We start from the raw sequence: 13,965 nt of genomic DNA, 5'->3' as shown, positions 1-13,965 counted from the left end.
ATATATATATATATATATATATCACAAATTCAATAAAGGAAAAAACTAAGATCTTTTATGACTTTCCTTTTTTGGTTTGTTGTTATTGTTATGTAAATCTTCCCTTTTTGGATCTTCTTTGATATGGTTGTCCTTTAATGGAGGGTCTATTGTGAATAGCTCTCTACCTCCCAAGGTTGGGTTGAGGTCTATGTACAATCTATCCTTCCCAAAACTTACTTATGATATTGCACCATGGGTATATTTTTCCTTGAGCCGAGGGTCTATCGGAAATAGTCGCTCTACCTCCTAAGGTATGGGTGAGTTCTATGTACACTCTACCATCCCAAACTTCACTTGTGGGATTACACAAATATTCTCTTTTTTGATCTTCTTTAATAGGCTTTTCCTTGACCTGAAGGTCTATTGAAACTAACCGCTCTACCTCTTATCCCCAGACCTTACTTGTCGAACTTCACTGGATATATTGTTTGTGCTACAAATCTTCTATTCAAATGAATATCGATTTGCAGACAATAAAAAAATGATTGATTTGTATATTGGTTTTGAGGTAGATTCTAAAGAGATGCAAAGTGATACTCATCAACCAGTGGCGGACCCAGGATTTCCCTTCAGGAGGTTCGAAAAATAAAAATATAAACGTGTAAAAAAGTCTTTCGAAATGGCCGTTTGAATTTTTTTGGATTTTAAACCACACTTCTGGCACGTTTTTAAAATAAAAAATGCTTGAAAAACATAACTGATTTTTTAAAACAAAAATAAACTGAAACTATAAAGAAAAATAAATAAATGTTGTTGCAGGGATTCGAACCTAGGGCATGCAAATTAATATTNAAGCTTAATATTCAAGGGTCTTACCATTGAGCAATACATTTTTATTTGTTATTGAGGGGGCTCAAAATATATGCATCTATAGAAATACAGAAAATTTACCTTATATATCTCGTGTATTTTTTTGCCGAGGGTGTTCGGGTTAACACCCTAGACACAATGTGGGTCCGCGCTTATCATCAACTTGAGTATCAAAAGATTCGTCTTGTTTATATCATCTTACAAGAGAGAAAAATTATGTCAAGGACACATATTTGAAATGCTTTCCTTTGTTGAAAGTTAGTGGCCAGAGAATTGAGTATTTCTAAAAAACGAAAAAAAATTTCCTTTTGATTTGTTGTCCTGGATATAATTTGTCATTGCACGTTCCCTAGTTTTTTAATGGTTAGGTTGCGTGAAAAGCGTTCTCGGTTTTTCCTTTTCTATTTACTATTTCAAGTTGTATAAAAGTAACAAGAAAATATCATAGAAACTGTATTGACAATTTCATAATGATTGATTTAACATCCACTTTGTAAGTTACTACTAGATAGGAAATGATTATGTTTTTTCCTTGTATAAATTTAGACCTTCTGCAGATTAATACAAAGGTGGAGTTTATATGTTCACTCTATTTTTATTTTTCAAATTAGTTCCTTGAGTATTTTGTTTTAAAAGTGGTATTAGAGACTCTAGTTAATCTTACAGGACCAAAAGGTTTTAACCTACAAAAAAAATGACATCCAATAACCTACCTCTAAATCCACCTATCACTTTCACCGGTGAAAATTAATCTGCAGAAGGTCTAAATTTATACAAGGAAAAAACATAATCATTTCCTATCTAGTAGTAACTTACAAAGTGGATGTTAAAACTAAATAAGAACATGTGCCACTAAGTACCATTAAAGGAGCCACTGACAGCCATAAATAGGGCCACTAACTTCAGAAAGTTGAGCAACTAAAGTTGACTAAGTCTAGCTAGAAATTAGGAAGCACTAAACTGAAATAAGTAAAAAAATAGTAAAAATAATAAGCTCGAAAAAATACCAATTGTCTAACAATTACATCTAGATGGTTGTTTAAAATATAAAATGCCCAATCAAATGATCTTNGACTTTCCTTTTTTGGTTTGTTGTTATTGTTATGTAAATCTTCCCTTTTTGGATCTTCTTTGATATGGTTGTCCTTTAATGGAGGGTCTATTGTGAATAGCTCTCTACCTCCCAAGGTTGGGTTGAGGTCTATGTACAATCTATCCTTCCCAAAACTTACTTATGATATTGCACCATGGGTATATTTTTCCTTGAGCCGAGGGTCTATCGGAAATAGTCGCTCTACCTCCTAAGGTATGGGTGAGTTCTATGTACACTCTACCATCCCAAACTTCACTTGTGGGATGACACAAATATTCTCTTTTTTTATCTTCTTTAATAGGCTTTTCCTTGACCTGAAGGTCTATTGAAACTAACCGCTCTACCTCTTATCCCCAGACCTTACTTGTCGAACTTCACTGGATATATTGTTTGTGCTACAAATCTTCTATTCAAATGAACATCGATTTGCAGACAATAAAATAATGATTGATTTGTACATTGGTTTTGAGGTAGATTCTTAAGAGATGCAAAGTGATACTCATCAACCAGTGGCGGACCCAGGATTTCCCTTCAGGAGGTTCGAAAAATAAAAATATAAACGTGTAAAAAAGTCTTTCGAAATGGCCGTTTGAATTTTTTTGGATTTTAAACCACACTTCTGGCACGTTTTTAAAATAAAAAATGCTTGAAAAACATAACTGATTTTTTAAAACAAAAATAAACTGAAACTATAAAGAAAAATAAATAAATGTTGTTGCAGGGATTCGAACCTAGGGCATGCAAATTAATATTCAAGGGTCTTACCATTGAGCAATACATTTTTAGTTGTTATTGAGGGGGCTCAAAATATCTGCATCTATAGAAATACAGAAAATTTACCTTATATATCTCGTGTATTTTTTTGCCGAGGGTGTTCGGGTGAACACCCTAGACACAATGTGGGTCCGCGCTTATTATCAACTTGAGTATCAAAAGATTCGTCTTGTTTATATCATCTTACAAGAGAGAAAAATTATGTCAAGGACACATATTTGAAATGCTTTCCTTTGTTGAAAGTTAGTGGCCAGAGAATTGAGTATTTCTAAAAAAACGAAAAAAAAATTCCTTTTGATTTGTTGTCCTGGATATAATTTGTCATTGCACGTTCCCTAGTTTTTTAATGGTTAGGTTGCGTGAAAAGCGTTCTCGGTTTTTCCTTTTCTATTTACTATTTCAAGTTGTATAAAAGTAACAAGAAAATATCATAGAAACTGTATTGACAATTTCATAATGATTGACTTATCTCTTGGATTCTAGGGTAGATTATCAAGGGATGCGAAATGACACTATCGTATATAATATTGCTTACATTCACCTTGTTAAGTTTCTACGTTTTCAGGAGACAAAGTTTTAAGTATTAAATTTCTTTTGAATACATGTGTTGGATTGACATGATTTCACTCCCGTTATTTGGTACAGGGCCATAGATCTTTTATTTTAACGTCACTACCAAGAACAAAATTATATACTTTAGTGATATAATTTTTTTCCTATATTGAGACAAATAATTTTCTTTTTTATACTCTTCTTTCTTATTATAAGACCTTCCATCCTACAGAAAAGGTAAAGAACGTAGATGTTTTCATGATATGTTTCGTATCTCTGGGGACTTTTATGGGTAGTATACCACTTGGATCTTCATGTTTATTCCTTTTACCAGTAACTCATTACTTCTCTTAGTATCCATAAGTGATTTAAAAGAATATATGCCTTGCTGCGATTCTTTTTCGTTACTAATTGTCACGAAGATCTTATTAAAATATATCTAATATATATGGTGTTTTTTTTCATATATTGGCACTCATCCATTTACTGAAACCTCTTTAAGAAATTCCCTTTCATGCTTGAGTCTTTCCTTGTAGATGTAAAAGAAATGAGCATCGATCAGACATGCAATAGCTCCTTCTGGACTAGGGATGAGGATAAAATCTTTGAGAATACCCTAGCGATCTACTTTAATGATAAAAATCTATTCAAGGAGATGGAGGAAGCACTTCCTGGGAAATCACTTGATGATATCAAGGATCACTACAATATACTCTTAGAAGATATCGGTGCCATCGATTCTGGACACGTTCCATTACCCAATTATCCAAAAATGCAAAGCAATGGCAACAAAAATACGAAAGCATATATTGAATGGCGAAGAGGGACTCCATGGACAGAAGAGGAACACATGTTGGTTTTCTGTGTACAGTTTTTGAGGGTTTATTTGCTCTCCTTTTTTTTTGGAGTCAGGTCATTTTATGTTTTAATGTTTTATTTGCGTGTTCTATGTGATTTTACACATTGCACGTAGAAGGCTTTGAGAGGGTAAAACTTTTAATTAAATGTTGTCCTGCATCTTGTTTCCCGTATAATAACTCATTTCTCTATTTTTCCTGCTATAGGTCGTTGCTTCGAGGCTTAGGTAAATATGGAAAAGGTGACTGGAAGAGTATATCTAGGCATTGTGTGATAACAAGAACCGCAATGCAGGTTGCTACCCATGCCCAAAAATATTTCAAGCGCATTGAAGCAAACCACAAAAGGAACAGAAGAGCAAGAGAAAAACCAAGCGTGCTTGGTATAATGAGCGTGGATGCTGAATTTCGTGGAACTTTCAAGATCCAAACACCATGAACATGATTGGTCCTGATTGCGGAGGATCACAAGCAGTGCCTAACAGTAGCAATGAGAGCATGTATCCTCGAGAAAGCACCAATGCTGAGCAGATGACAACAGTTGTCAGGAGAGAGCTATCAGGTCAAAATGCTTTTGTGAATGTTGACAGTCCCCCTTGACGATTTAATCTACATGACCTATTCACAGATCAGATGTTATAATTTGCTGCACTTGATTTTTGAAGACTTAATCCATTATATTAGACAAATATTGCTCTCATTTACCTATTCTTAATCTGCTTTAGACAGTTTTGCTAGACATATGAATTTTGGTTGAGAATTTTCAATTAAAAACTTTGCAACTTTTTCAAAGTTCTTGTCTTCATTTTTTTTTTTTGCAATTGTTTGAGGGACTAAGGCGTGTTCTGGTTCAAACATAAATTGATTATTGGTACAAGAGTTACCATTCAAGGTAGTATAAATTAAGGGCAAAATATTTATTTTTTATGTGCATTAAGAACTTTCTACTACATGATATATATGAAGGACTAAAGTAGTTTAACGGCCATACATCAGTTATCACTTTGATCATGTTAAAGTTCTTTGACTGTCAAGACGACGATTGTCAACTTGAATGTTTACACAAGAAACTACTATCCAAGCGTCTTTTAATTTTTCAATCCGGGGTAATTTGAGTGGCATAAGATATTTCCTATATATAAACATTCGAGGGGAAATTGGAGGACTACCGATTGATTGACCCTGGAAGTAAAGAATGATAGTTCGGCGAGCTCTTGTTTTCCCATGGCGGACCTGTATACTCTTGTCCTATTGCATATAAAGGACACACTTTTTGTCTTAACAACCTTTTTCAACAGAAATGTTTTATCCTTATCCTTAGTGGGTATTTGTAACATGTTGGATTTTAAAAGGTGTGAATGGAAAATGAAGAGTTGTGACTTTTATGAAGAGTTGCGACTTTTATGAAGAGTTGCGACTTTTATGACAATGTGTGACCTTTATGAAAGGTTGTGGCCATTCCGAATGATTCAAACTTTTTCAAAGGGTTGTGTACTTTCCGGTAAGGCACAATAAAAAAATTTTCACACTACCTTTCTTTCTACAAATTGAGGGATTTCCCCTAATTTTATAAGAAAAATGAATTTTCTTGATTTCTACTACTATTACTAAATGTAGTATTCTAATTGTATTTTACTGTTATTGATTGGTTCGCTGACACCGTGGTTTTAGGCACCGATACATCGGTGAGTAAGATCATTCTATCTTGGAGGATATACTCCATTAACCTCGGGTACTTGAGGGAAATAATTTTCTTAAAGGGACACTATGCATTCATTGGACTCGATTTTCTTCTTTAAGAAAAATATTTTGTATGTTGTTTCTGATCTGGTTCAGGTTCTATTTTCTCTACTAGTTTTATTTTCTAGTTTTGAAAATACTCTTTAAACTTTGTTGTTTTTTATCAAGTTCTTCAAAGTTTTTGTTCTAAGTATATTAGGCGTACAAGATGAACAACAATCGTAAGGAAATTATTATACTGTTTGTATTTCTTGTATTCTACTGATTGAGAGAAACAGATCGTGGAAATAAAAAAATTAATGCATTACTTTTCCAGAATTTGGTGTTTTTTTTAATAAGGTCGAAGTAAAAAATGTACTAGAAGAATAGGTGGTATTTCGGTTAAATATTAAACTTGGTGACCTTCTTATTATTTATCCAAGGAGGAAAATACTTTCTAAAAGTCAACAGTTCTCATATTTATTATGTATAAGATCTGCAAATCACATGATTCTTGAATGAATTTTCCTTGGCAAAAAGTAATGCCTTTAAAATTCTTTAGTTTGCAGAATTAGAGATGCACATATTTGTTTGATAAAATAGTATAAATTTTATAGTTGGAAGGGTAGTTGAAAAGAAAAGTATATTTATGTGATAATCTAAGAGTATGTTTAATTCTGTTTGGAGACAAAAAATTTATTTTTTGTAGTTTTGTACTCCATGTAAAATTTGATTGTGTCTGATTTTTGTTGACTAAAATTTTTGTAGTTTTTTACTTTGGATAAACTAGATTATGCTATTAATTTGAAGAATATAAAGACTATTCTATTAATTTGAAGAATATAAAGACTATGCTATGTATCCATTATCTGCTATCCTATGAAATTCAGTTGAAAATTCTTAAAATCATGTTAACTGTAATTGGTGTTGGATGTATCATTAGGGTGCGCTGACTCAACTCTGCCCCCTTTTTTTCCGTTGCGAAAAAGAGATTACAAAACCTGTTTATCTATGCGGTTGTTTTTACTCATGTCTCACACTCAACTTTTTTGTCCATACGCGATTGTGTTTTTGTAGTGCAAGATACTAGTGTTTGAGTTTGCGCCAGTGATTCTCGTAAATGCTTAAAAGTTTATGGAACAAAATGACATATGTGCTATTCTTCATGCTTGTGAGCCTGCAATAGATAAAGAGCAAGCATCACAAAGGAAGCAAACTTCATTGCATTCTGCCTCATAAGGAAAGAATAATGGTATTCAGACTAGGTTGGGAGCATCATAATAGTGTATAAAATATTGTATATAATGTATATAGTTTGATATGTTTGAATTCCAAACTTCATTTTCGCAAAGGGTGATTATATTAAATGTTAATTTTCTCTATTTAGTGATTTGCATTCAAGTTTCACCAATTTAGAATTCTTAACAGATAGGGATGGTAATTGGGCCAGGGCTATGGCAAGTTTTGACCAATTAAGACATTGACTGGCCTTGCCTTATCCCGTTCACTATTTTTAAAAATTTTATTGGCATGCTGCGAATGTGAATCATTGAGTTAATAATATATCAAAAGATTAAAAATATTGAGAGAAACTCATGTGTAAATTCGAGACTGAGTAGAGGAGGTAAGAGTTGGTTGGGATTGAAAATAATCAGTTTACAATGTACACTTAATAACATCAACAAATGTTTATAGTACTGTAAATTTGTGTTTTAAAAATCTTAATGTTTCCAACAAACTTTGCAAAAACACAAAGTTACCAAAGTTTAATGAATCGGTGAAGAACAGAAGAGAAAAATTTAATTTACAAAACTAAAATCTGAAAAAAAAAAAAAGAAGATCAAGTTCACTAAATGCACAGTGTCCCCTTAAGCAAACTATTCCCCTCTAGTATGCGAGTTTTATTTGGAATATGTCTTCCCAAGATAGAGTGATCTCAATTACCAGTATATTGATACCCAAAACGCTGGTGTCACCGATCCACTCAACGACAGTAAAGCCCGCTTAGAATACTAGATTTAGTAGTAAAAGAAAAAGTCCAAAAATCAGTTTTTTTTAAATGAGAGAAAATCCCTCTATTTGTAGAAAACAAAGGATAGTGTGAAAAGGTTCTTATTGTTACTTACCGAAAAGGTCACAAACCTTTGGAAAAGTCAGTACAATCTTTCGAAAAGATCGCAACTTTTCATAAAAGTCGCAACTCTTCATTTTCCATTCACACCTTTTAAAACCGAACAATCCCCCGCATGAATAGAATGGCTCCAAGACAAAGAAACAGACAAGTGTGTGTACTTCACAAGCAATAATTGATTGCATCTGGATAAGTAGGTCCTTTGGCTTTCCGTAGTGAACATATTTCTTATATACTCGATCAATCTGCAGATGCGATATCTTTGAACCGTCAAGGTTTGGTGTATACCTAGACAACCATAGGTCACACTATTTACCCTTTACTTTTTATGGTTCTTATGATTGTGTTTGTTTCAGTCATGAAAACCTCCTGGTTTCATGAGAGTATAGAGAATAGGCTTTTGACAATAAATCTCTTTGAAGCGTCTTACACTTCACACTCACATAGGTGATTTCTAACTGTGTTATTGCATAGATACACTATTTGGTCAAATCAGCCAAACTTAGCAAATTATTAAAAATATTAAGCTTTATTAATTAATTACAAAGACTTAAAGTTGTATCCTTGTTCCTGAGCATTTTCTTTATCGTAAGAATGGATTCAGTTTGTTGACAATGTCGAACCGTCAGTCACAACTTTGTTTTTGTCCTTGAATCTAGCTTTTGGGATCTCTAGTCTGCTATATAGATTTACCTCCATGATGGCATCTCCTAAGCCGTTAACTCATTTCCTTAGATGAACTTTAAATTTTCTCTCTAGTGAGGCCTTTTTTGTAAGTGGATCCCACAAATTAGCCTTTGACTTTAAATAGTAAATTACTGATAATTTCACTAGAGAGTAATTTTGTAACGGTATCATGTCTATGTCCCATATGACGAGACTTTCAGTTATACATCATGCTCCATACCCTACTTATTGCATCCTTACTATCAGAGTGACTGCATACTAATGCCAATGGTTTGGGCCAAAAAAGAATATCTATGAAGAAATTTCGGAGTCTTTCAACTTACCGACCTTATCTTGAGCACGTAGCTAAGAGATCATTGTAGAGCTAGCGATGCACGTCTTTTTGGAATATTTCCAAGAGACTTCTCCTGTACCAAGAGTATTACATATCCACTCGTGGATTTTACTGCATTTGTCCGGTGATCCAATTTGCATCACTATATCCTTTGAATACTATTGGATATTGTTATAATGCAAGACATAGTTTTAAGTATTTATTAATTACTCCAAAACTCTTTTCATTATGGTTCAATGATTTCGAATGGGATCACTCGTGAACCAACTTAGTTCATTAATAGAAAATGTTCTGTCTGATCGCATACACTTCGTGATATACATCATTCTTCCCAATACTGTAGGACAATCCAATTGTTAGTCACTTTCGCCTTCACTCTTTGGAAATGCAAATCTCACATTTATTGGAGACTTGACAATATTGAAGTCCAAATATTTGAACTAGTAAAGTGCCTTTTCAATAGAATGCGACCATGAAAATGCTAACATTATGGAGTTCTATGGATTCTTATACCTAAGATCGCATCAGAAACTCTAAGATTTTTCATTTCAAACTTTCTTTCTACCGTACGCTTAGTATCATTTATGTCATTAGCATTTCTATTGATGATCACCTTATCACCAATATACAAACAAACAAAGACCTTGTGATTTTAATGTGAACACATTTAACACTTCCATAATTCTTAAATCAATTTCCCAACATGGTTTAGTCATATTTCTTATATCATTTTTGGGTGCTATTTTTAGTCCATAATGTGACTAAACAAGTTCTCACAGTTTCATTTATTTACCAGGAACCACAAAACCCTCGAGCTGTTCCATATAAAATTTTTTACTCGAGTTCTCCGTTTAAGAGATATTATTCACATTCATTTGATGAATTTGGAGGTCATATACAACAGCTAACACAATTAATATCCAAATGAATATATTTCTAGTTACTAGCGAGTATATGTCGAAAAATCAAGACCTTGTTTTTATCTAAAACCTTTGACAGAAAGTCTTGCTTTATATTGTAAACAGTTCCATTGCCTTTCATTTAACTTTTGAGGATTCACTTTGAACACAAAAGTTTATTTCCTGGAAAAAGATTAACCAACTTCAAATAGGATTGTTCAAGATTAACCAATCTCACTATTGACACCATCTGTCTAAAAGGACGAGTTTACAGAAAACACAAGAAATGTTACAAAATCATATTCGAAAGAAGTAGATGTCCTTTGACTTTTACTACACCTCTGAATCATATAAGCACATTCTCCTCTTGTTCTTCCCAAGGTCGTTTACAATTTTCACTAGACTATTCAAGTCTAAGTTTATAATCCAAAGTCTTATGTCCTATTTTAATCATTTTAATAATAAGAACTTTGACTTTGGATAGATACCCCCACACTTTGAAATATTTCAAGTTGGATTTCCATTTATCACATGGAATAGATTGTGTCCTGAACAAACAAAATTGTTTTATTTTTTAAAAGACAAAACTTTTTGTTGTTTCCCTTTGCAGTAAGGATTGTTCCTCCACACGAGTTTTGTGGAAAACCCGAACTAATAAATAATGCATCCATCATTTCTTTCAACGTTTGTTTTTTCACTAGATGGAGGTGAATAGGGCAATTTGATGGATAATTCAACTTTCTAAAAGTATTTATGCACAATGAGATTTATACTCTCCATTCTTATCACTTCTTATCATTTTCCCAACTGATTTTAAACTTCGATATTATATTTTCTAGACATTTATATTGCTTCATCCTTACCATCCGACAAATAGACATAGTCATTTTTTAATGCAATTGTCAACGAAAGTTATGAAATAATTTTTTTCACCACCAATGTCGTTTCCGGACGTTTTCACCCTAGGTATGTCCCTCTAGGTACTAGGGTCATCCCCATTGATTTTATAATCCATACAACACCTAAAAATATGCACAACAAACAAGGATACACTAGCTCACACACAAGTCTAGTTTTTGAATATCTTGATCGTTCTTCGACGTTTGTCTTTCAAACTGACTTCTAAAGCTATTATTCATCATTTTAAGACCTTATTAATTAATAAAACTCATGATAGGATCTAGCTTGTCCTATTTCATTTTGAGTGTTGTTACATTAGTTAATATAATACTTTTAGTGACGAATCACTAAATCGTCTTTGTATAGTTTTAGAGGTACGTATTTAGTGATGGCTGAGTGACGAATTATTTTTCCTCTCACAAGATTTTTAGTGACGAAATATGATTTACAAATGTCGAAATTATTTGTCTATAATAATAAAATTTGTTGTAGTGTAGACACTGTACCTCTGCCTTTGTTTTTTACTGCCTCACCGTTTCCACTTTTCCTTTAGATTTATAAGTAACATCGAGGAATTTGAAAAGTTTAACATCATTGCACAAGTGATGTGTGCAACCAATGTCAAGAAGCCATGAATAAGAGGATTCATTGATTGAAAAGTATGAAACTGCAAAGAGTTGCTCCTCATGTGCATCTGCAGCTTCTGCTACTTGTGCTTGCAAAACACCGGAGGCCTTTGCTCTTGATTTGCAGACCTTGGATATATGTCATGTCTGCTTACAGTTGTTGCATATAGTATCAACTCTCCACCAACAGTAATTCTCCATATGTGTATTTCTTTTACAATGTTTGCACGGAGGAAACTTCTACTTCACATTTCAACTATTGGTTCCTCCATCACGCTTGCCTTTATTCTTTTGGTTGAATTGTTGCTTTCTATTTTTCCTTTTGTACAGAGAAAGCTCCTTCAATGAACTTTTCCAATCTCATAGTCCTCCTTTGCTCTTGTTCTTGAAGAGCACTCATTAGTTCACCTAATGAAAGTTTTCCCAGGTCCTTCGATTCTTCAAGAGAGAAAATCTTATATTCAAACCTCTCAGGAAGAGTCACAAGAACTTTCTCCACAATTCGTTTGTTTGTAAATTCTTCACCAAGAAGTCTAATGCTATTAAAAATTAAGGAGACTTGATCAGCATACTTACTGGTAGTTTCATCATCCTACATATTCAAGGACTCAAACTCTCTTTTCAGGTTCAACACTTGCACTTGACTTGTTCTATCGCAGCCTTTATATTCTTCTTTCAACCTATGCCATGTCTCTTTTGCATTTTTGCAAGCTATGATTCAGTAAAACACAGAATCTGCCACAATTTTCTGCATAAGCGACTTGGCTTTAGATTTATTTGCCTGCTCTTCGTTGTTAGATTTGATATGAGCCAAGGTAGGATTTGCTGGTAGAGCAGCAAGTGATTTATCTTCCGTCATAGTTTCCCAAGGTTCATAGGCTTCTAGAAAAACTTGCATCTTCACAGACCAGATTTGGTAATTTTCACCGGTGAAAATGAATGGTGGATTTAAAGGTAGGTTGTTGGATGTCATTTGTTTTATAGGTTAAAACCTTTTGGTCCTGTAAGATCAACTAGAGGCTCTAAAACCACTTTTAGATCAAAATACTCAAGGAACTGATTTGAAAAATAAAAATAGGGTGAACATATGAAACTCCATCTTTGTATTAATTTGCAGAAGGTCTAAATTTATACAAGGAAAAAACATAATCATTTCCTATCTAGTAGTCACTTACAAAGTGGATGTTAAAACTAAATAAGAACATGTGCCACTAACTACCACTAAAGGGGGCACTGAAAGCCATAATGGGGCCACTAACTTCACAAAGTTGAGCAACTAAAATTGACTAGGTCTAGCTAGAAAATAGGAAGCACTAAACTGAAATAAGTAAAAAATAGTAAAAATAATAAGCTCGAGAAAATGTCAATTGTCTAACCATTACATCTAGATGGTTGTTTACAATCTAAAGGCCCAATCCAATGATCTTCAAGTTACATAAAGATATTTGAAGTCCAGTTGCACTACAACAAAAGATATATTTAGTGACGATAAATTTTTATTAGTTGAATTCGAATGCATAGAAGACTGTTCACAAGGGAGAGATTGTCTAAGATCGATGACTATATGTGCCAGGATACATCATGCTTGTTATGTGGTGACCCTCCTGAAAATACAGAACATTTGTTTTCACAAAGTTGTCTGCAAAAGATAGGAATTCGATAGAGGGAATATATCAAATTATATTAGAGGATTTGTATAGGTTGGATCAGGTTGAGACTAGTTTTTTGAGATTGTGTAATGATGCTCTGGATGTTTTTCAATAAAATGAGATGGTTCGATCGAGAAATAAATTATCCAATAGTTTTTATCATCTTACCTTTTCATAATATCTCTAGGTTGTCGTATTCTACTTATTTTGTTTGTAGGTTTTCCTTTGAAATTGCTAATGTATGGTCTACTGTCTATCTATATTTTGTATTCATAAAAGAATCTATAGGGCAAACTTATCTCTCTGTGTCACGACCCAAAACGAGTGAGTGGCACCCACACTTAACCTACTAGGTGAACGAACCAACAAATCTAAACCACAACATTTACCAATAGTTCAACTATAAATAACAGAAATAATGCGGAAGATCCAAAACTTATTATTCCCAAAATCTGGAAGTCATCACATCAAGAACATCTATCCTTAAATTACCAAGTCTAAGAGTATTTAAGAAACCAAAATAAGTAAAAAGATGGTCCATGTCCGAACTTCAAAGAGCATCAAAACGTGAAGGAGAGAATCCAGCCCGAGCTAGGAATAATAGCTCACCCTGTACTCTGATGTGCTGGAGACTGACTAGAGCTGAGGGCGAGTCGAAGTCGATGGTACACTTGCTGCACTCCACAAAATAACAAAGAAGAAAATACAAGTAGGGGTCAGTACAAGGAACATGTACTGAGTAGGTATCATCGGCCAACTCAAAATAGAAATCAGTATATATTAAACAATAGTATAAAATCAACTAGAATACTTAACAAGTAGCAAGCAACAAACACATGAACCATTGACAACAACACCATAATAGGTACACCCTCAATCACAACATCAAGCA

General features: G+C 33.5%; 1 pseudogene; it reads left to right on the top strand.

Moving 5' to 3' along the window:
• Positions 1 to 3,818: 3,818 nt before the first annotated feature.
• On the top strand, positions 3,819 to 4,728 carry LOC107030109 (annotated as a pseudogene).
• The last annotated feature ends 9,237 nt before the right edge of the window (positions 4,729 to 13,965 follow it).

Source organism: Solanum pennellii, chromosome 9 (genome assembly GCF_001406875.1).
Source record: "Solanum pennellii chromosome 9, SPENNV200".
In the NCBI taxonomy this organism is placed as follows: Eukaryota; Viridiplantae; Streptophyta; class Magnoliopsida; order Solanales; family Solanaceae; genus Solanum; species Solanum pennellii.
Note: the sequence above shows the minus strand (reverse complement) of the source record. Positions and strands in the feature narration are given on the sequence as shown.